The 24,362-nt window shown below is 43.4% G+C and overlaps 1 pseudogene; it reads left to right on the top strand.

Annotated features, from left to right (window-relative positions):
- The first annotated feature begins 1,335 nt into the window (after window positions 1-1,335).
- Window positions 1,336-14,437, top strand: LOC138683565 (uncharacterized; annotated as a pseudogene).
- The last annotated feature ends 9,925 nt before the right edge of the window (window positions 14,438-24,362 follow it).

The following is a 24,362-nucleotide window of genomic DNA, read 5'->3' as shown; positions in this document are numbered from 1 at the left end:
GGAGGTCTTTAAGCTCTCAGCTACTAGGAAGTTATGCACCACTGTGGATTATTAGCTAGTGGCAAGCAAATCTGAAGCCACACAGGAGGTGGGGACCAGTAGTCAACTGGGTAGTGCATTAGATAGCTCCAACTGCTAGGTACTGGTCATGCTAGGTAAAGGCACTGAATAAATTTATCTAGTGTGAAACAGTCCTGATCTTTATAGTAGGGTTAGCATCACAAATCTGATGCTTACATGACTCTAATTAGGCAGGCATTTGGCAGAAAAATGTTCCTCTGAACAATGCACTCAGTTACAAGGTGCTGTACAAAACCTTTGGTTTCTAAGAAAATATGGGTGATATGGAGTGAAGCATGGCCTCTTGTGAGATTCGAGGATCTGAGGTCTGTGGTCTCTGTATTTCCTCTCTGTACTCCTGGTCATAGCATCCCCACTGGCTGGGCTGCCCACTGGAGGACACAGCTGCAGCCTCTTCAGCCCAGCTCTGGCCAAGTCCCACCCTGTGAGAGACTCAATTGTTATCTTGAGCTGTTTGTCTCAAAGATTGTTTGTTGTGAGAGACTGGACTGTCATCTCAAGCCATTCTCTCAAGGATTGTTTGCTGTGACTTATCCCAGAGATGGCATGTTTAAGCAGGGCACTCCTCTGTCCAAAAGGATGATTACCAGGCCACTGAGGCATCCAGGGGAGGAGATGGGCTGGAGCCCACAAAGCATGCAGGACTGTGGAGACTACCATTGTCATGGAAACTGTAGTCCTTGAGATAAGCTACTGGTTTCTGGTGTTGATCACAGGAAGGTCGTGTCATAGACGAAACCTGCAGCACGTGAACAGTGCCTGAACAGTATGTATGTGCATGCATCATCGAACTATGCCCTATAAAAAACCGTGGAGACAAGCCGTGGTGTGCACCCATCACCGAAGAATTGAAGACTGAGGACCAATGGGACGCCGCTGGATCCATGGTGGTGACTATCCTTGCAACTCTATCCCGACTGCTTGCTTGATTTCTGCCTTTTCTTCCATTCTATCCTATCGCTACTATTTTCTACTTTTGATACTTTTGATAATAAAAGCTGTTTTGGGTATACGGCATTTGACCTCATTTGTGTCTTAATCTCGCTCTTGGGATCATATCGAAACCTTCCCCCACATTGGATCAGGACATTTAAATTGGCGTCATGGACAGGATCCCTTGAGACGAGAGTGACGTATTGTTTCCCAAATACGTGAGACCTCTCAGGAATGTAAGAGGTGCGGGCTTGTATTGTGTTGTGTTTGAAACTTTACATGCTGCCTTCCTGAAACAACTGCTTCCCCGCTTTATACAAGATGAGTGATAGTAAAATTGCCCCTTTGGGGAAAGAAGTTTTGTTTAATTTTTTAGAAAAACATAAAGCGCAACCCTCTGTGCTGGGGCAGACTGGGCTCAGTGAAATTGGTGTAATCTGCAGAGTGTTGTTGATTGGATGGTCGCTTTGCAGGAAGACGCTAGAGTGCGGTCAGGGAAAGGAAAAGCAATTGCAATTGTCTGTGCCATTCTCGGTGCCAGTCTGGCCGCAGCAGTGGAGGATAGGGATTTCCACCTCACTGCAGAATCTCAAATTATTGAATCCCTCCAAAATCTTGTTCAGTCCCTTATGGGACAAGTGGCAGGATTAAAAGAACAATTTGAAGCAGAAAAGAACCAAGTGAAACATTTGCAAATTGCTCTTAAGGAGCAGCTCCTTGCAGGTACTGTCCATGAGGAAATTCCTCCAAGATCAGAAATTGGCTACCCCTTTAAGGACCTGCAGGCAGCAAAAGAGAGTGGAGAAGTTGGAACTGCCTTCATTGCGACCCTTAGTCAAAACTGAATATATTGATGATGATGAGCAGGACCAGTTCCCCCAAATTACAACTAAGGAGGTCCCCTATGTAATGAACGGGTTAACTTTGTTCATGAAATTGAGAAGGGGGAAGAGACATATTGAGAGTTAACATATGCCTTGTGTAATTAACAAAAACTTGCTTAAGTGATGCATGAAGGTCACGGGAGGAAAGCAATGGCTATAACTTACTAGATAAGGGGGAGGAAAGCAATGGCTATAACTTACTAGATAAGGAGAGGAAGGACAACAGCTGCAATTAACAAAGACTGTATTTCTCCACATCAAAAGACATTCTACATCAAAGGATACTCATCCTTGAGAAAATTTACCGAATCTACATAGTAACAGACCTGCACAAATGAGGAAAGAAGAAGCAGGACAAGGCGGAGACTTACAAGAAAGGGGGTACATGAAATGTATATAAGGAATGTAACGGTAACATAAAGTTGCGGGCCTGTGGCGGAGCATTGCCTCCCCGGCCGCCCAGCACTGTTTTGCTCTCTTATCGCTTGCTAATAAATTCGATTTTTTTATTCAATACAAATTGGCTCCTCCAATTTGTCACGAGCGTTTATAACAAATTTGGTGCCGTGACTCGGATCCAGGTTCTCTGGTGCGGACCCTCGCAAGCGGGGAGGTGCCCTATCCTTGGATAGCCCCGTCTTGAGGAGGTGTCGTCACCACACCCTGGACCCGCGAACCCCTTTAAATTACGATAACTGAGCAAAAGAACCTGCAGGACCCCTTAAATTTTGTGCACGAAGACCAAGCGAAGACCCAGGAGCGGGTGAGTATATAAAGTGTGAGCCGTTTGGTTGGGGTGGTTATCCCGAGGTGCGACTGTGTGAGAGGTCTCTCTGAGATCACGCGAGCGCGGACCCTCCAGTAGTGCAGTTCTCGTAGCCCGTGAGGGAGCGAGTCACGACCGAGGGGAAGTGAGTGTGTGTGTGGATAAGGGCACCTCGGAAGATGGGACAGAGGAAAAGCAAGCCCTCTGGACCCATGGGAATGGGGAAGGGAAATAAGTTACCAGACATACCCCCTGATAGTCCCTTAGGCCTGATGATAAGATATTGGGACAGTTCACCAAAGAGAAAGGATAAGTCTAAGGAAAAAAATGATCAATTATTGTATTGAGACTTGGGGTGGGAGACCTCTCAGCAATCCTCATGTACTTTGGCCCGTGTTTGGGTCCTCTGAGGATTGGGTGTGTCAACAATTAAATATATGGGTAAACAATAAAAGACCACCAGCCAGCCCAGAGGAGAGTGAATATGCTGCCTTATGGATTCCCCAATCTTGGGAGCCGTCATTCCTCTTTGCCTTAAGGGAAAACAGATCAGATAAACCTCAAAAAAATGATGAGGACCCCCTTTGGCCCCCTCCCTATGCCCCTCAGGCCCTTCCGCCTCAGGACCCACCCCAAGGCCAGGAAATAGCCCAGGCCCGGGGGGGTCAGATTCGGAACCTGATTCCCCAATCCCGACACCCCCTCCCAGAAGGTCTGCACGTAATAGAATAATGCAAGGAAAGGAAAGATTGTTTCCTCTTCAGGAAATGTTGGTGCCTGGTGGGGATGGACAGGGGGGACCGGGAACGGGGTATGTGGCAGTCCCCCTTAATACAGGGGATGTAAGGGCATTTAAGAAGGAAATGGGGAATCTGTTAGATGATCCCCTGGGGGTAGCCGAAAGGTTGGATCAATTCTTGGGACCGAATTTGTACACGTGGGATGAATTACAGTCTATCCTGGGCATATTATTTACCGTAGAGGAAAGAGACATGATTAGAGGGGCTGGGATGAGAGTGTGGGACCAGCAACATCAGGCTGGTCCGGCAGCAGATCAAAAATGGCCCTTAAATCGGCCAAACTGGAATAATCAAGATCCGGCTCATAGGAATAATATGTCAGACTTGAGAACAATTATAATTCAGGGGATACGGGAATCTGTTCCCCGAGGACAGAATATTAATAAAGCCTTTCGTGAACAGCAAAAGAAAGATGAGACCCCAACGGAATGGCTTGAGAGGTTAAAGAAAAATTTCCAGCTATATTCTGGGGTGGACCCTGACACTCCTGTAGGACAAGCGTTGCTGAAAACTCAGTTCATGGCCAAGTCGTGGGGAGATATTAGGAAGAAGTTGGAGAAAATTGAGGACTGGCAGGAGCAGGGGTTGGATGAATTACTTAGAGAAGCTCAGAAGGTGTATGTGAGGCGAGAAGAGGAAACGGAAAAGCGACAGACTAGGCTGCTGGTTGCAGCGGTAAGAGAGGGACAGAAAGGTGTGATAATGAGACCCGGTCAGCCTGGTGGGGGGGGATAAGGAAAGAATCAGGGGGAGAGGAGATAAAGCCGTGGAATGTTTTTATTGCGGGAAAAAAGGACACATGAAGAGAGAATGTAGAAAAAGGATTCAGGATGAAAAAGTGTTTCAGGAGGATTAGCGGGGTCAGGGGCTCTATGTGCTGAGGACCCCTGGTAAGAAAGAGCCCTTGATAACTTTAAAAGTGAGTCCTCAGCATCAAGAGGTGATCTTTCTTGTAGATACCGGGGCCGAAAGGTCTACGGTACAATCATTACCTCCGGGATGTAGAATATCTGAGGATAAAGTTAATGTAATTGGAGCAAAAGGGGAACCTTTTAGGGTCCCCATTATAAAAGATGTGGCGGTGGAATCAAGTTGCAGATATGGAATCGGAACGCTGTTGTTGGTACCTGAAGCGGAATATAACTTATTAGGTAGGGATTTAATCGTAGAAATGGGGATTCAGGTAGATGTAGAAAAAGAAGAGTTGAAAATCAGGCTTTGTCCCCTTATAGAGGTGGACGAGAAACAAATTAACCCCGAAGTGTGGTATACCCCTGAAACAGTTGGAAAACTGGATATTGAACCGTTTGAAGTGGTTATTAAGAACCCAGAGATTCCAGTGAGAGTTAAACAATATCCCTTATCTAATGAAGGGAGAAGGGGACTAAAACCTGAGATTGAAAGACTGTTGGGAAAGGGGGTACTCGAACCCTGCATGTCCCCTTTTAATACCCTGATTTTACCAGTAAAAAAATCCGATGGTAGTTATCGGCTGGTGCATGACCTAAGAGAAATCAATAAATGGACTGTCAGCCGGTTCCCGGTAGTGGCAAACCCACACACCCTGTTGAGTCAATTGGGGCCCGAAAACCAATGGTATAGTGTAATAAATCTTAAAGATGCATTCTGGTCATGCCCTCTTAAGGAGGAATGTAGAGATTATTTTGCCTTTGAGTGGGAAGACCCAGACACTCATAGGAAACAGCAGTTAAGGTGGACTGTACTTCCCCAAGGATTCACGGAATCCCCAAACTTATTTGGACAAGCCCTAGAACGGATTCTACGGGAATACCGGTTACAAGATGGGGTCGTGCTAATACAATACGTGGATGAAATAAAGAAGCAACTAACTAAGTTAATGATAGAAACCAAAATGTCCTGGGTAAAATGTTTGCCAATTGCTTTATTAAATATTCGGATTCAGCCCCGAACAGATACTGGAATTTCCCCATTTGAAATGTTATATGGCATGCCCTATGATATGGAATGCCCAGCCAATTATCCTACTTTAGATGAAGATAATATTAACCCTTATATTGTTCAGATAATGAAAAGGAGAGAGAGATTGCGAAAGAAGGGAATGGTGGTACAGAGGCCACCCCTAGATATATCCATACATTCAGTGAAGCCAGGTGATATGGTATTAATCAGAGCCTGGAAAGAATCCTCTCTCACTCCTAGGTGGGAGGGGCCCTTTCTTGTTTTACTTACCACAGAAACTGCTGTCCGGACTGCAGAACGAGGATGGACTCATGCAAGCAGGATCAAAGGACCAATTCGGAGTTCTCATTGGGAGGCAACCAGAGACCCTGACAGCTTGAAAATCAAGTTCCGAAGAAAAGTGGAGGAGTGAGACCGTCTTTTGTAAAAATCCTCACTGTATATGTTATCTTTGTATGTTACAGGTGTAAACTTTGTAGAGAAAAGTGGTGGACACATTGCTCCTATGGGTATTCCCCTAGTGACATTTGCCACGAATGTTATAATTACGAACAGGAATTAATATAGCAAACATTACGTGTGGGAGTATCAACTGGGAAAATTATAAAAGACCCCAAAGAATGGTGGGATATTTTTACTAAAGGCATAAACCCTGAGAGGTGTTGTCTTTATGCAAATGAGTTATGCCCAACGAAGGCTGAAATAATACAAGTATCCCGCAGACGAACAGTGGTCAGAGTGGGGTGGGGAGCTTGGGAAGTGAAGGATACAAACTGGGACACATATAAGTCAAAGCAAAGTAAATATAAAGGAGGTTCCCCTGAAGAATACGACTGCTGCCGAGAAGATGGTACACCTCGCTGCTCTAAGCAACAGAGTAGGCAGAGAAGAGGGCAGAGACGTACTGCTGTGGGGATTAAGGTTGATGAACTACCTCCAGAGAAGGCTCATGGAGCCTCTTGACTTATTGCTCCCAAACAAAACGTCCTCAGAGCTTCCCCAAAGTCTCCCATCTCTCACCAGGGATGAAGACAAAAATCAAAATGATTATCAGCACCCTCAGAATACCTGTCGCAAGGGTAAAGGGACACCACTTTTCTCAAACTCGAGATTAAGCACTTGGATGATAGGACTGTTGCTAATGCTAATAGGGACAACCCAAAGCAAAGGGAACCCCCACCAACCTTACAAATGGACGCTCTATAGGTGGGAGGATCAAAAGATACTACAGCAAGTAATTGCTGCTGGGGCCCCAAGCTTTAATCAATCCTTATGTCAAATCGTACCCAGGAACCCATGTCTACATAACTTAGGCTTTTACTTTTGTCCCAGTTCTAACCCTGGAAAGGGGTATTACAACCATCCTGACTCTTACTATTGTGCTTATTGGGGTTGCGAAACTATAGCTTCTGATTGGATTCCTGGGGGAGGTCCAGATAAATTCCTATCCGTAGGATGAGGGCCTCACGGATATACACCTGCTTCACATGGTTGGGATGGAAGCCAAACAGGACCATAGAGTGGAAATTGCCCATATATTTATATTAATGTAACCAACCCGAAAGATCCTGCTTGGTTAACAGGGAAAACATGGAGAGTCAGACTTTGAGAACCAGGTGCAGATTCAGGGAGAATAATTACGATAAGGAAAGAGCTGGTGCCAAATGAACCCTCTGGTATAGGACCAAATTCGGTCGTAGCAGAGGAAGATGATAGTAACAGTATTGTACAGACTGCTGCTATCCTCCCTAACATAGATATCGCTGAAAACAATATCTCGGGCGTATCAACAAGAATCAACCCATTGTGGGATATGCTCCAAGCCAGTTATTAGGTACTGAATGCCACCCACCCTAATATAACTGAGCATTGTTGGTTGTGTTACGACATTCGACCGCCCTTTTATGAAGCTATTGGGGTGGACAGTAGATTTAAAAAGTCCAACGGAATAAATCCAGCTCAGTGCATGTGGAATAAGGAATCTGGACGTAAGCAAGGGATAACAATGTCCCAAGTATCGGGAAAAGGAAAGTGTATCGGAAATGTCCCAAAGGACAAACGACACCTGTGTAACACAACTCGCAAATCAGGAGAAATAACAGCTGAGTGGTTAATTCCTGCAGATAATACTAAGTGGATTTGCTCCCAAACTGGGGTTACACCTTGTATATCCCTAAAGGTCTTTAATTGGACAGCTGAATATTGTATACAAGTAGCTGTGATACCTAGGCTTATTTACCATCCCGAAAGTTTCGTTTATGACTATCAAACTACTCAGGCCCATCACATACAGAAACGTGAGCCCTTTACAGCCCTCACGGTGGCAACTCTCATAGCAATCGGAGCTGCTGGAGCTGGTACAGGAATAACCTCCCTCGTACAACAAAATCAAAAATTTCAATCCCTAAGGTCGATGAGGATTTGGCTAGGATAGAAGAGGCCATGATAGCCCTAGAACAGTCTGTTAGGTCTTTATCAGAAGTAGTATTGCAAAACAGACAGGGCTTGGACTTAATGTTCATGCAGCAGGGGGGGTTATGTGCAGCCCTACGGGAGGAGTGTTGTGTATGTGTTGACCATACTGGAGTAGTTAGAGATACAATGGCCAAGCTACGGGAGGGGTTAGAAAAATGGAAAAAAGACTGGGAAGTACAACAGAACTGGTATGAGTTCATGTTTAATTATTCACCCTGGTTAACCACCCTATTGTCAACTATGACAGGACCTCTTATTTTGTTGATCTTATTTTTGACTTTTGGGCCATGCATTTTTAATAAGTTGATCACTGTTGTTAAAGGGCGCTTAGAAGCTGCACATTTAATGCTGCTACGAAAGCAATATGAACAGATCGGAGATGGAGGAATTACTCCTATCCTCGGGCGGGCAAAGGAAGCATTGGATCGATTTAATGAACAAAATCAGGATAAAATAGAAAAGGGGGGATTGTAATGAACGGGTTAACTTTGTTCATGAAATCAAGAAGGGGGAAGAGACATATTGAGAGTTAACATATGCCTTGTGTAATTAACAAAAACTTGCTTAAGTGATGCATGAAGGTCACGGGAGGAAAGCAATGGCTATAACTTACTAGATAAGGGGGAGGAAAGCAATGGCTATAACTTACTAGATAAGGAGAGGAAGGACAACAGCTGCAATTAACAAAGACTGTATTTCTCCACATCAAAAGACATTCTACATCAAAGGATACTCATCCTTGAGAAAATTTACCGAATCTACATAGTAACAGACCTGCACAAATGAGGAAAGAAGAAGCAGGACAAGGCGGAGACTTACAAGAAAGGGGGTACATGAAATGTATATAAGGAATGTAACGGTAACATAAAGTTGCGGGCCTGTGGCGGAGCATTGCCTCCCCAGCCGCCCAGCGCTGTTTTGCTCTCTTATCGCTTGCTAATAAATTCGATTTTTTTATTCAATACAAATTGGCTCCTCCAATTTGTCACGAGTGTTTATAACACCCTATACCGCCAACAAGTTGGTGAAACTAAAAAAGGAATTTGGCTGAACCGCTAAGGAGTCAGAGACGGAGTATGTGTGGAGAGTATCGTTGTCGGGGGGGGACGACCAGATTCTGTTAAGTGAAAAGGAGGCAGAAGGGTATTGGGGACCGGGAGTGTTTTTAACTACTGGGGATCACTGTGCCCCCTGGTCTTTAACCCAACAGGGAGCCTATTGGGCGGGGGGGTTGAACCCCTTGGAGAGGGGGGATCCCCTCGCGATTACGGGGACTGTTGATCAATTAGTGGAGAGTGTGCAAAAGGCAGCTTGTCTGCAGATGATGTATGATCGAAAATTGGAGCCTAGGCAGGAGTCCCCAATGATGATGTCGGTGGATCCCAAGCGAATGACTCCCCTTATACGGGGACTCCCCGATTCTCTGAAGCCGATTGGTATACAATTACAAGGAAAGATACAGGCGATGCCCCAGGGCGAGAGTGTTGCGGCTGCTGACCCCCAGACAAGAAAATGTGGACTTGGGGAGAAGTGGCCCAGGAATTAATTAATTACGGGCGCAAGTATGGTCCCGTTAACCCTCCAGCCACCAAAACGGACTCCAGGGGCTTGAGGCGGGCTGACGTAAAAATAGTTCCATGCCCTGGGAGTGATAAGAGAACACCCCTTGCTAAACCACCGGGGGGAAGAGATATACCAAACGTAATAGACTGTGGGTGCAGGGACACCAGAAGGGGATCCTGTGTGACTTAATGGACGGGATGCCAACAGACAAATTGGAAAAGTTGGTAACAGGGTGGCCTGATAAATCAGCAAATAGAAAAGTGGATTTTGAGGATACTACTCCCAGTGCACCCTCCCTGATTGATTTATCAGAACCAAGTGCCACCCAAAAGCTGGCGGGGAAACTAGATCCTTCCCCTTTCAGTGGTGAGCTGGGGGGGGGTGTCGAAGGTTGGATGTATATCAGACAGATTTACTAATTACAGGCATTGTGGGGCCAAGACAAGTCTGGGTCACCTTTTGGTAGATACTGGAGCTCAAATTTCAGCTATTACAACCAAAGACGCTGCTAATTGCAGAATTACACCCTCCAAACAGTGGCTTTTTGTGGCAGATGCATTCGGCATTGTTCAGCCACAGGCATTAGCAACAGTCGGCCTGGGTTTGCCAGGAGAAGATAGTGGCACTACAGTGACAATGGTTGTGGGGCAGTTTCCACTTAACCTTTTAGGACTCGATGTTTTAAAAGGAAAGACCTGGATTGATAACAAAAGGAGACAGTGGTCATTTGGCTCTCCCACAATAGATATTCGGCTGTTAAAAGCCGCGCCGTTGCTTCCCCCTTCAAAGCTTACAAATGTTAAGCCCTACCCGATACCCTTGGGGGCCAGAGAGGGAATAGCGCCTGTGTTAGAGGACTTAAAGGGACAGGGTATTGTGATTCCAACCCATTCTCCTTTTAACTCCCCGGTGTGGCCAGTGCGAAAACCTAATGGCAAGTGGAGATTAACTGTAGATTATCGCAGACTTAATGCAAATACCGGTCCATTGACAGCTGCGGTACCGAATATTGCTGAGCTTATAGCTACAATCCAGGAACGAGCCTGCCCAATTATGGCAACAGTGGATGTTAAAGATATGTTTTTTATGGTCCCCCTGCAAACAGAGGATCAAGACCGCTTTGCATTTACTTGGGAGGGTCAGCAATTACTTTTACCTGACTCCCACAAGGGTATAAGCATTCCCCCACTCTAGCTCATCATGCGTTAGTGCAGGAGCTAGAAGTAATTCAGACAGAGGAGGGGGTCAGTGTTTACTAGTATATTGATGACATTCTTGTAGGAGGGGATGAAACAGAAAAGGTTCAGAAAACTCAGGATAATATAATTTCTCACTTGGAAAGCTTGGGGTTGAAAATTCCACCAGAGAAAATACAAACACCCTCAAGTGAAGTAAAGTTTTTAGGAATTTGGTGGCAAGGAGGAATGACATGTATATCCCCCCCCCCCGACACCCTTTCCTCATTGGATCAGATTAAAATGCCAGAGTCAAAAAAGGATTTGCAGCACCAACTAGGAAATGAGACAAGAGGTTTTATTGTTGAACAAGTGTTGTGATGTGTCTAGCTGTGTATTTAATACCTTGTATTGTGTCTGTGTCTGTGTCTGTGTATTGGGTCTGGCTGAGATGGAGTTAATTCTCCCCATAGCAGCCCTCATAGTGCTGTGCTCTGCACTGGTAGCTAGAAAGGTGTTGATAACACACCAGTGTTTTGGCTACTGCTGAGCAGTGCTGGCACAGCATCAAGGCTCTCTCTCCAACATTTTTGCCCCCCTCAATGGCAGGCTGGGGCTGGGCAAGATCTTGGGAGGGGACATAACCAGGACAGCTGACCTAAACTAACCAAACAGATATTCCATACCATATGACGTCAGCTCAGCTATAAAAGCTAAGTAAAGGGAGAAGGAAGGGAGGCATTTTTTTTGTCTTCCGGAGCAACCATTACGCATACTGAAGCCCTGCTTCCCAGGAAGTGGCCAGACATTGCCTGCTGATGGGAAGTAGAGAATAACATCATTTGTTTTTCTTTGCTTTCACGCGCGACCTTTGCTTTCACTTTATTAAACTGTCCTTATCTTGACCCACAAGCCTTTTGTTATATTTTCTCCCCCCGTCCAGCTGAGGAGGGGGAGTGATAGAGCGGCTTTGATGGGCACCTGGCGCCCAGCCAGGGTCAACCCACCACAGTATGTTTATTGGATATGGTGTATGTAGTATTGTGTTATAGTGAGCATCGTATATGCAGTCTGTGTTCTAGAATTTATGTGTTGTATGCTGTGCAGTGTACTGTGTAGTATGTTGTGTGTTAGTTTGTTGCGTGCCATCACATGGATTGTAGGTTGTCTGTGTGTGCTATGTGTTGCATATGCATTGTGTTTATATATATGTATAAATACATATTTTGTGTATTTATACAAATGCACTGTTTTATTGATATGGTATAATATGCATGAATAGGTTATGCATGACATATGTATAGTGTAAGCATACATGTGTGCACCTATACATGTACCTATCTATGTATGTATGCATGTGCATGCACTATAGTGCATGATACAACGCATACTCTATGTTTTATAGTGTAGGCCTACAGAGTTAATAAAAGTTTTTATGAAACAATATTTTTAATTATATACTGTCACATATCGATAGCAATATGTGATGCATATTAGGTATTACGATACAATTCATAATATACATATTGTTATAATTATATGTATGATACATGCATCTTGCAAGCTGAGGCTGTTTGTAGTGGCAATAACCAAGAGTGCTTAGAGGCCCATTTAAAGTAATCAAAACAGTGGTGGCAGGGACTCTTCCCCTGATGACAGAGAGCCTCTGTGCGGAACTGTATCTACCAGTCTTAGTTGAACTCCTCACGGTGAGGGCCATACCTCTGGTACTGGAAACCCCAATGAATAAATATGCTTGGAAAGCAAAAGATGCTCATGGAAAAGAATATAAAATCAATACCAGGTGGATTATTCCATCCTTCTAATAACAATTTGCTTCCGGTTCCTTAGGACGAACCGAGTCTGGTTTTTTTTCTCTTTCAGGTGAAGACTCTGGAGCCTGCCTGAAGGACCATGTGAAGCTGTTGATTGTGTGGTTCTGTCAGTGATTGCTTTGTTAATATTTATATGATGCTTGGCATACCACCGCAGACGTTGTTTTGGTCAGCCATTGTCACCGCCTTTAATATCTGGGGAAAATCCTGTGCCCCCTCTTTTTGGCTCGGGGTGGCAAAATGGATTTATGGCTCTAGGCCAGCAAGTGGCCAACACTTTTAATCTGACTAATTGTTGAGTATGTGGTGGGCCCTTAGGTTTGGAAAGCTGGCCATGGACTGCTGTCCCTATTTCCCTGAAATGGTTAGGGAGTAATTACAATGAGGTCAAAAATGATTCTTACTGGGGTGAAGACACACAGCCCTGGACAATATGATACCCAGTCCAAGGTGAATATTGTCTGAACCGAACACAGAAAAAATGGTATTCCCGTGGGAAATAGCAAGTGCAACTGGACCTATACTTATGGCAACCATTGCCTCACTGACAGTTGTAGACCAATTGATTGTTCAAACCATGGGGCAGCCGTGTCACTGCCAGAAGGGGATGACCAGGCATATTTTCACCTCTTGAGTTCCAGATTGTTGAGGATTTCTTGGCTGAGCGAGGGTATGTGAGCAATCCAGCCTTTAGCTGGGAACGAAGCATAAGTTTACAAAGTGCTGAAGCAGACAAGGATGCTGTGTCCTTGTACGCTGGGAAAAAGGAAGATAAGAAGAGCCTGACAAACAACTCCTGGATGCCGAAGAATGAGATAAGTAACAGCTGGACACCTCGTGAAGAAGCTTGCACAGCCAATAGAGGATAAGATAGTGTCGCGTGAACCGGGGTATTGTACCAATTAGAGTATTGTATAAGGCGCGTGCACAAGCGCATAAGATATATAACTGTGTCAAACATTGTAGTAAATAGACTTCACTTGATCACATTGGTCTGTGTGTGATGTCCCCTGTGGATCCTCCGCAACATTTGGCGCCCGAACAGGGACCCTCAGATCAGCACTTTATCGTCTCTATGAGAATTTCTGGTGCAGCTGAACCGACGAGGGAGCGGAGGAGCCGGCCGAGAGTGTTCCTGCTGCCCCGGCAGGATGGCATGAGCTTCAGCTAAGGGGGCGATTGTCGCCCGGCAGGTCTGGAGCCGACAGACTCGGAGGTGGTGAACCAGTTACAAAAACTGACAGTACGGTCAGAAGAACCAGAAGTGAGGGGGAGATATTCATCCTCCCGAAAGGGTGAGCCGAGAAGGCAAGAGAACGAAGATTTTGGCCATATGCCAGCCCCGCTTTCTCCCCCCGCCCGCCCGCCGCGGCGTGTGTCAGCCGGCCATGGAGTGGCCGCCGCCAGCGCCCCCGCCACCGCCGGCCCTCGGGCAGCACCGGCCGCGCCACCGCCACCGCCCCCGCCCTTTAATCCATCCCACCTCTCGGAACCAGAGACGGTGGAACCATCCGCGCCCGCGATAGACGCGGAGCCTCCTGTAATAGCCGCTGCAGACGAGACGGAGAGACATTGGAGGGGAGTAATAAAAAATGCCATTGTGGAAGGGACTATGATCCAAGCATTCCCAGTTGTTGTACAAAATGATGGACAAAAAAGATGGGAGGCGTTTGACTGGAAAGTCCTTGAGAAATTAAGGACTGCTGTGAGTCAGTACGGAATCAAATCTGCGTTAGCTCAACAATTGCTGCAATTCATTTTTTCTGCTGATACGCTGATCCCTCAAGCAACTACCAGCTCCGCCACTGCAGGAAGCTCCGGAGTGGACGTGGAAACTGCAGTAGACATTACGTTGGTGGATGCAGGAGTCCACTTGGTGGATAGCAACATAAAGGGACCATTGGGGTTTGGGCTTAGTGCATTTTTTAATAGGGCGATCTTCAACAACTCTAAAAGGAATCCTGGTAGTCCCAGGGCTTATTGATGCAGATTATTGTGGGACTGTGAAAATTATGATTCATGTTTTAATCCCTCCTGTTTCTATTCCTAAAGGTACCAGAATAGCACAATTAGTTCCATTCAGGTCGTGTGTTCCAAACCCAGGTGAAGTACAACGTGGAGATGGTGGATTCGGCTCCACAGGGAAACCACAGGTATACCTTGCCATGGACATAACAAGAGGTAAACCAGAAAAGGTAGTGCAATTGGAAGGGCCTGACGGAGTTATCGTCAAGAAACCGATGACAATCAATACAGGAGCTGATGTTACGATTATTTCACGATATGTTTGGCCTCCATCATGGCCATTGATCAATCCAAATTTTGGTATTGCAGGGATAGGGGGCACACAAGCCACCTTAGTCAGTCAGCTACTGATTACATTTGTGTTCCCCGACAGTGAGCATGTTACGACACTTCCGTATGTCATGACTACCCCAAGTGAATTGTTTGGCCTCATAGACCGTGATTTATTGAGCCAAATGAAAGCAACGTTAGTGACCCATCCTTTTTAGCAACAACTGAAAACATCAGTGTGTTATCAACATTCTTCTCATACTGAACTCAAAACATAGCACTATACCAGCTACTAGAAAGAAAATTAAGTCTATCCCAGCTAAAACCAGGACACCTCCTTATCTCCTGATTTACACTGGCTCTGGAGGCCCCTGTTTTGACTAAGTAGGTACACATTCAGTAAATCTAAGTGAAAGTTTACAGCTTGCAGGCTAAGACTTCAGCAAATCTAGCTATTCATACTAAGTAACTAAAGCTAAGGAAACAGCATACTAAATCACACAACATTATAACTCTAAGTGATTGATTTTATTTAAAACTTACTTATTTAAGCTAAATGACTAATCTCTCAATATTGAGAGATGTCCCTGCTCAAGGTGAGAGTTGCCTTGCGTGCAGTCCAGTTGCCGTACAGGGAGAATTCAAATTGGGCTCATCCAACAATCTGTTTTTGGTAAAAGATCTTGTTGCTGGAGATTACCTCCATGCAGCCGTGCTGCCTAGGATGGAGAGCTCAAAGAAGGCTCACTTAGGCCATCATATTTATGGGATAGAGTGGTTGGCTTGTAGTAAAATTGCATACAATGGGAGAGGTATGCATGAGACTCCTTGTACCCACAACTTTCACTATGTCACTGTTCATTTGTGGGTTTCCTAGCGGAGTTCTTGGCCCAGCTACGGCTCAGGCCTTTACCTCCTTTGGAGTCTGTACCAAACTGCTGCTGGTTTGGTTAAGGGGGGGGTCAAGTACATCCGTCACAGTCCTGGTATTACAAGACGAAATTAATTTATTTCCTGATGTCTAACATAACATTTTGCATAGAGATTATTTGAAGTATTTGGATATGACTTTTCTCTTTGTTGGAGCTTATTTGTCCATCTTGGAACTAAAAGTTGTATTGTGAAAACTGTGTTTAATGAATATTCAACAAACAAAAACCAAGGATGAATATAAGTAGCACTCTAAAAAGAGATAAACATGAAGTCAAGCATTGATAGCATATGTCCATACATTTCATGTGATTTGTTCAAACTTTTATGGTTTTAATATTTTGTACCTTCTATGCTGCTAGGTGACTGTGCAAGTGAGATTTCATAAATGATATATATTAACACTATGGTTAAAACAATGGACAAAGGGTAACCAGGGAGATAATTACCAAGTCTAGTCAAGTGATTAACTAGTAATTATTCATAAGTTTTGCAGTTCTTTGCTCTTATGACTAGATGTTCCTATACGCTAGGTGAGAACAATGTTGAAACTGAACACATCTGATTGAAACTGCCTTAAGCTTCAAGATCAAAGAACAAGGACAAGAATAAAGACTTCAAGGACAGCCAGCAAGAACTTCAAATGGGTTGGTGGTCGCAAAAGCAGCCCTTTGACTCAAATGGATCCTTTATTGCGCATGATCGGATGTAGGCAGTACTAAGATAATCAGTTGCAATCATTTTTATGTATATGTATACTAATCTGATTAATATGCAATTAGTTATTCTATATAACCTGTTAATGTTAAAGCTGTGGCATGCATGCTAGGTGGAATTATCCCCCGTGCATCCAGCGCTGCAATAAAGAATGCCTGCTTTCTAAAACTCCAAAATGAGTCTTAGAGAATTTCTTCGACCGGCTTTTTCGGTATCATTTTGGCGACCTGGATGGGACAAGGCTTCTGAGACTCGACGGACGTGGGATCACAGGACCTCCAGCTGGCACCGAGATTTCTTGGGGAGACCCTTGATCCCCGTTCCCCGGGCTCACAGGCCAAGGCCACTGGTAAGATTTTATTTAAAGGCATTCTTTTGATTAACCTGGTTCTGGTATTCTGGTCTGCTCTGGTACTCTTACCTGTAAGCCTGGCTAAGAGAGGTCAGCAAGGAAGAGATATAAAAGGATCCTTAAAAGTCTGGTATTCTGGTAGAAGTACTTCTCTGGTAAAGGGTATTTGTCTCACTGGTTGAAGGCGAAAATACTCATTTGGTTTGGTCTCGGTACTTTGATTAAGGCTTTGGTATTTGACTATTGATTTTGGATATGACCTTTTGATTTCTGATTGATTCTGTTTGGTAGTTTGACTTAGCCTCTGATATTTGACTTTCCGATTTCTGATTTCTATATATTGAAGGTGTTGATAATGGGAACAGGACAGTCAAGTGAACTCCCTAAAAAATCACCTCTGGGGTGTGTTTTAAAGCACTGGAAACAGCTGGGGGGTGTCTCGGGTGGTAACATGCGGAGAGAAGATTTGATTAAATATTGTAATCATTGGTGGCCTCTGTATAAGCTTGATGAAGGGGAAAAGTGGCCTGTGAATGGGACACTAAATTATAACAGCATGTTACAACTTATGTTATTTTTGAGACGTGAGCAGAAATGGGATGAAGTTATGTATTGTGATTTGTTCTTTACCTTAAAGAATCATCCTGAGTGGCAAAAGGATTGTGGAATTAATATGCCACCCAGCGATCCTTTTGTGCTATCTTTGGAAAGAGAGAAAAACAAAAAAGGGTGACAATAAGCTCAAAAGATGGTTTTCTGCTTGTAGTATTGGGCAAAGATGTTTAAAGTTATACAAGCAAGAACGAGAGGATGATCCTGAAATGATAATTGGATCTCAAAGGGCCCCACCTAGAACTGCTCCCAGAAATAGTGATGAAAGAGAGCCCATGAATAGTCCTGTCGCAGGGCGAACGAGAGCTAAACAGACCGAACTTATTCAAGCTCCTCTTCATCAGGCACTTGGGACTGAGGGTGTGGCAACTCTTAAAGTACCCTTTTCTATTGTGGATTTAAATAATTGGAAAATAGCAGCTGGGAGCTATCTGGAAAACCCTGATCAAACAGCTCGTGCTTTTGAAACAATGATTCAGACTCAGGATCCTGATTGGAAAGATATACAAGTAATAATGGATGTACTTTTTGATAGTGCAGAAAGAGATATGATCTGGAGGGTTGCTAAAACCCAGGTAGAAGCACAAGTGGCTTCTGGAGTATTACAAGGAACAGTAGAACAAAATTTTCCATCTACTGATCCTAAATGGGATCCTAATAATTTGGCTCGGAGAAGACTGCTGGACCAATATCAAAAATGGGTTTTATTCGGAATCAGAAATGCTATGCCTAAGGCAATTAACATGTCTAAATTATATGAAATTAAACAAGATAGATAGAAAAGAGTCTCCTACTGAATTTCTAAGCAGATTAAAAGATGCTGCTAGGAATATACTAATATGGATCCTGAGTCTGAAGAAGGAAAAGCTCAATTGGCTCCTTTATTTATAGGACAATCCTCTGATGATATCAGAAGGAAATTACAAAAATTACAATGATCAGATTCTCGAGACTGGGGAAAATTATTAGCAGTTTCTTGGGTGGCATATAGAAATAGAGATGAATTACAGAGTAAAATGAATGCAAGGTTAGTAGCTGCTCTGGAAGTAGGAGCTGGTGTGGGACGAGGCAGAGGAGTTATTCCTCGAGGAAGGGGATGTGGTCGAAGAATGGGACAAGGGAGAGGAACTGGATTGGGGTCACCAGTGGGATTAAACCAGCCCCTGGGACTGAATCAGTGTGCATACTGTAAACAGGAAGGACACTGGAAAGGGGAATGTCCCCTGAGACCTACAAGGTCACAAGTGATCCCAATTTCGACCACACAATCTCAGCAAGTTCCCCCTTTCTTGGGAAAGTTGAGTGAAAGTATCTGACGGGGACCGGAGGGGAGTCTCCCAGCAGAACCTCTGGTTACAGCTAACCTGGGAGAACAGAAAACTGAATTTTTAGTTGACACTGGAGCCACCTTTTCAGTTTTAAATACCTTAAAGGGGGAATTGAGTTCCGAAGAAATTAATGTTGTTGGTGCGACAGGTGAACGAGGGACTAGACCCTTTTTTAAACCTTTGACAATGAAATTAGGAAAGCAATGGGTCACTCAGCAGTTTCTGTATTTGCCAAATTCTCCTAAACTCCTGTTAGGGAGAGACCTACTTGAGAAATTTGAAGCAGAAATTAAATTTAAAAATGGTGAGCTTAAAATTCTAATTCCAGAAACTAAACATATCGAAGCAGTGGCTTTGTTGTTACAGGACCATCACCGAAAGCAGAGGATCATACCAGTCAAAGTAAATAATGCTGCAATTCCAATCATCTAGACTGGGAAGTTCCTGGTAAATCCAAAAGAGCAGAGCCTGTGAGAATTGATTTAAAGCCAGGATCGAGTCCGGTAAGAATTAAACAATACCCCCTAAAACTGGAAAGCCGGAAAGGGTTAGTACTGATAATACAAAAATTTCTAAAGTACAAATTGTTAATAGAATGTGAATCCAAATATAATACCCCAACCTTGCCTGTTAAAAAGGCTAATGGAAAAGATTACAGGCTGATTCAAGACCTCAGAGTGATAAATCAAATAGTACAAGATATTCATCCGGTAGTAGCAAATCCTAATACTTTGTTAACAACCTGAACAGAGAAACAAGAATGGTTCACAGTGTTAGACTTAAAAGATGCCTTTTTCTGTATTCCCTTGGATCCCAATAGTCAAGAGCTTTTTGCTTTTGAATGGGAAAATCCTGAGACTGGGAGAAAAACACAATATACATGGACAGTCTTGCCTCAAGGCTTTAAGAACAGCCCTACCATTTTTGGAAATCAATTGGCACGAGAATTAGAGATTTGGAAGAAAGAAAATAATCAAGGAATCCTGTTACAATATGTGGATGATTTATTAATTGCAGCTGAGACAGAAGAACAATGCACAAAGTTAACTATTAGCCTTTTGAACTTTTTGGGAATCAGTGGATATCAAGTGTCAAAAGAAAAAGCCCAAATAACCCAGAGAGAAGTAACCTATTTGGGTTTTGAAATCCTGAAAGGACAGAGACAATTAGGAACTGAGAGAAAGAAGGCAATTTGTCATCTCCCTGAACCTAAGACTCTAAAAGAATTGTGAACATTTCTGGGAATGGTTGGGTGGTGTCACCTGTGGATTGCAAATTGTGGCTTGCTGGTCCGACCTTTATACGAGCAGCTCAAAACCTCAAAAAATGAATTTATAGATTGGACTGATGCCGGGAAAGCTGCCTTTAAACAACTAAAACAGGCTTTAATGAAGGCGTCAGCCCTAGGCCTGCCAGATCTCACAAAGTCATTTGAACTCTTTACTCATGAAAGAAGAGGTATAGCTCTGGGTGTCCTGGTCCAATATCTGGGACCAAGTCAGTGAGCTGTGGCCTACTTCTTGAAGCAATTAGACAATGTGAGTCTGGGATGGCCTGGTTGTCTGAGAGCCATGGCTGCAACTGTGCTATTGATCCAAGAAGCTCGCAAGTTCACCCTAGGACAGAGAATTACAGTGTATGTTCCCCACACAGTGATCACTGTGCTCAAACAGAAAGGGGGGCATTGGTTATCCCCTAGTAGAATGCTGAAATACCAAGTGGTGTTGCTGGAGCAAGATGATGTTTACTTAAAAACTACTACAATTGTTAACCCTGCTGTGTTTTTAACAACTAATCAAGTTGAAGGAGAGCTGGAACATGACTGCTTGCAGACAATTGAAGAAGTCTACTCCAGTCGACCGGATCTCCGAGATGAGCCACTGGAAGAAACAGATTGGGAACTATATACTGATGGAAGCAGTTTCATCCGTGAAGGAAAACATTTATCAGGATATGCGGTAACCACTACTGAGAAGGTAATTGAATCATGAGCTTTACCTTCAAAAGTGTCTGCCCAAAAGGCTGAATTGATAGCTCTTACTCGAGCACTGGAGCTAAGTCAAGGGAAGCGAGTCAACATTTGGACAGACTGAAAGTATGCTTTTGGAGTAGTACATGCACATGGAGCAATATGGAAAGAAAGAGGACTGTTATCTGCACAAGGATCCACCATCCAGCATGCAGAACAAATACTGAAATTGTTAGAAGCCATTCAAAAGCCAACAGCAGTCGCAATAATGCACTGTAAAGCATATCAGTCAGGTAGGACTGTCCCTGAAACAGGGAACTGATTGGCTGATAAAGCTGCTAAAGAGGCTGCAGAAAAAGGCATCCTAGCACTAGTTCCAGAGAAAAGTGTAAATTTACCTAAAGATGCTCCAAATTATAATGAAAAGGATGAAGAATTAATTATCAAATTGCAGGCTAATAAAAATGAAAACAGGATGGGCTGTAACACCAACAGGTCAAATAATAGTCCCACCTGCCATAATGAGAGAAATTGCCCAGGCTGAACACAACAAAGTACATTGGGGAACAGAGAACCTTGTTAAGCATTTACAAAAGTGTATTTTGAGTAGAGATATGACAAAGATTATTCGAACAATTACAATTGGATGTGAAATTTGTATACGCAATAATCCCAAAACCAGTAATAAAATCATTTTTGGAATTACTAAACAAGGAAATTCTCCAGGAGAATATTGGCAGATTGATTTTACAGAATTGCCCCGAAAAGAAGGATATTGATATATCCTAGTTCTAGTTGATATTTTTATTGGGTGGCCTGAGGCTTTCCCTTGTCGCACCAACAAAGCAAGAGAAGTAGTTAAAATCTTGCTCAAAGAGATAATACCAAGATTTGGAGTCCCCGTGGGAATCTCATCTGACAATGGCCCTCATTTTATAGCAAAGATTATGAGACAAGTTGAGCAAGGTATTGTCTATAGATTGGGACTATCACACCCCATATAGACCACAAGCAAGTGGGAAAGTAGAAAGAATGAACTACACTCTCAAGCAACAGCTGAGTAACATTTGTCAGGAAACCTCACTTAAATGGGTTAAAGCATTACCCATGGCTCTATTAAGGATCAGAGTACAGCCAAAAGGTGTCGGGAAGAGCGGCCGGAGTCAAGAATCACACTCAATATGAGTTAACATCTTGCTCGTTTACTGTTCAGACGTCTTGACATTTATACAAGACTGACTTGTCCATGCGCCTTATACAATACTCTAATTGGTACAATACCCCGTTTCACGCGACACTATCTTATTCTCTATTGGCTGCGCAAGCTTCTTCACGAGGTGTCCAGCAGTTACTTATCTCATTCTTCAGCATCCAGGTGTTGTTTGTCAGGCTCTTCTTATCTTCTTTTTTCCCAGCGTACAAGGACACAGCGTCCTTGTCCGCTTCAGCACTTTGTAAACTTATGCTTCATTCCCAGCTAAAGGCTGGATTGCTCACATTCCTTTGCCCAGCCAAGAAATCCTCAACAAAAAGGGAAAGGAAATTTAAGTCCTTATGAAATGTTATATGGGAGACCATATCAAGGGTCCTATGTTCCAAATACCTTGAGCGCTTTTGGGGATATGTCTTTAAAGGGTGTTATGATTTCTTTAGGAAACTCTTTACAAGAACTTCGTCAGTATGTCTCCACAGCTGGACCCTTAGAATTGGACACAGCAGCGCATCCTTTCCAACCAGGAGATTGGGTGTATGTAAAATCGTGGACTTCAGAACCACTGGCTGAGAAGTGAAAAGGACCTTGGCTTCACTATTCGAGAATAAAGAAAGCACCAACAGGGAGTTGGAAGTCTCAAGAAACTGGTCCTTTGAAATTGAAAATTTATAAATAAGTTTCATGCTATGCTCTTGGGAGAACAATTGTGTAAAGCTCATAATATTGGGGTTGTTATTAGGGATATTGTCAGGGGCAGTAATCTTTTTGTGTGTTATAGGTTTTAAATATTTTCTTTTAAGTTGTTCTAAACATAAGATAAATAATAGTAGATGTAAAATTACAAAGGCAGAATCACGAATTGACGTGATAAGAGAATCTGTAGTATAAGACAAAATGAAGTGATTATTGTCTGAATTACTAATCCTGATATTAGTTGTCCCTGTGATTTTGGTAAAAGACAATCTAATTTTGCAATTGATTCAAGGTTTTGCGAAGGTACAAAATTTAACCTCAATAACAGCTTGCCTTCCGATTCCAAAGTCAGCTGAAAATCCGATTCCATGGGGAATATTGACATTGAATCTAACTAAAACTTGGGAAAAGATGTGGGACAATGAGAATCAGTTTAACAGATTAAATTGGACAGATTTGGATGGCAATTATTCTTTAAACTTTGAAAGGAGAAATTATAGCATTCTGAATTGTAACATTACTAAACCATCCACCTCATGGGCAAAAGAATTAATTTATCGTCATTCAGGAGAAACTTGTACAAACACCCCTTGGGGCTGCCAATTGCCAAAACCATGGAGACAAGTGCAGAGAGGAACTTGCGATCATATTCAAAATATAGAATGGTGTTTGGAATTTACTGGAGTTACAGGACCCTTATTAGATCCACCCAGAACCAAAACTGTCTATGGGAATTTGGATTGGACTAGACAAACAGAGAAAATTACACATCCTAAATGGAACTGTATGAAAGTCTATACTTGTAATTCCTCTGACCCAGAAGTTCAAAGACTTTATCCAGTAGCTAAAGATCTAAGATGGGGATGTGCTTGTAGAAATAATAGCAATGTTTTAAATGATACTTGGTCCCCTCTTAATAATGGAAGGAGAATTTGGCCTGGAATAGACTGTATTAAAGGACAGGTGGAAAGTTTAGGACTAACTGTTTGGGTGAGTACTGATGGTACCTGGTCCACTCACCTTCCCATGAAGGACAAGAATAAACAATGGACTTTAGGCTTACTAACTTTATGCCCTCTCTGGAAGAAATCCCCTTTACGGCCCCGATGGTGGAATCGAGTAAAATGAGAAGATGATTCCTGGCAATCAACAAGCACTGGAACCAAAATAGGATGGGTACTGGAATCTATATTTTTACCACAGTTAACAACTCTTCAAAATAAAATTACTCTCCACAAACTTTCACTCCAAGTAGAAACATTAGCTAATGCTACTCAAACTGGGCTAAATGAACTCAATGCACAGGTACAGGCTACTAGTAAAATGGCATTGCAAAATCGGTTAGCTTTGGACTTATTACTACTAAAAGAACATGGACTATGTGGGTACATTGGATTTTCAAATTGTTGTGGTTTAACCCCAGCCAGCAACTAAGCACCACGCAGCCGCTCACTCACTCCCCCCACACCCAGTGGGATGGGGGAGAAAATCGGGAAAAAGAAGTAAAACTCGTGGGTTGAGATAAGAACGGTTTAATAGAACAGAAAAGAAGAAACTAATAATGATAATGATAACACTAATAAAATGACAACAGTAGTAATAAAAGGATTGGAATGTACAAATGATGCGCAGGGCAATTGCTCACCACCCGCTGACCGACACCCAGCCAGTCCCCGAGCGGCGATTCCCTGCCCCCACTTCCCAGTTCCTATACTAGATGGGACGTCACATGGTATGGAATACACTGTTGGCCACTTTGGGACAGGTGCCCTGGCTGTGTCCCATCCCAACTTCTTGTGC

Source organism: Haliaeetus albicilla, chromosome W (genome assembly GCF_947461875.1).
Source record: "Haliaeetus albicilla chromosome W, bHalAlb1.1, whole genome shotgun sequence".
In the NCBI taxonomy this organism is placed as follows: Eukaryota; Metazoa; Chordata; class Aves; order Accipitriformes; family Accipitridae; genus Haliaeetus; species Haliaeetus albicilla.
This window is presented reverse-complemented; position numbering and strand designations above follow the sequence as displayed.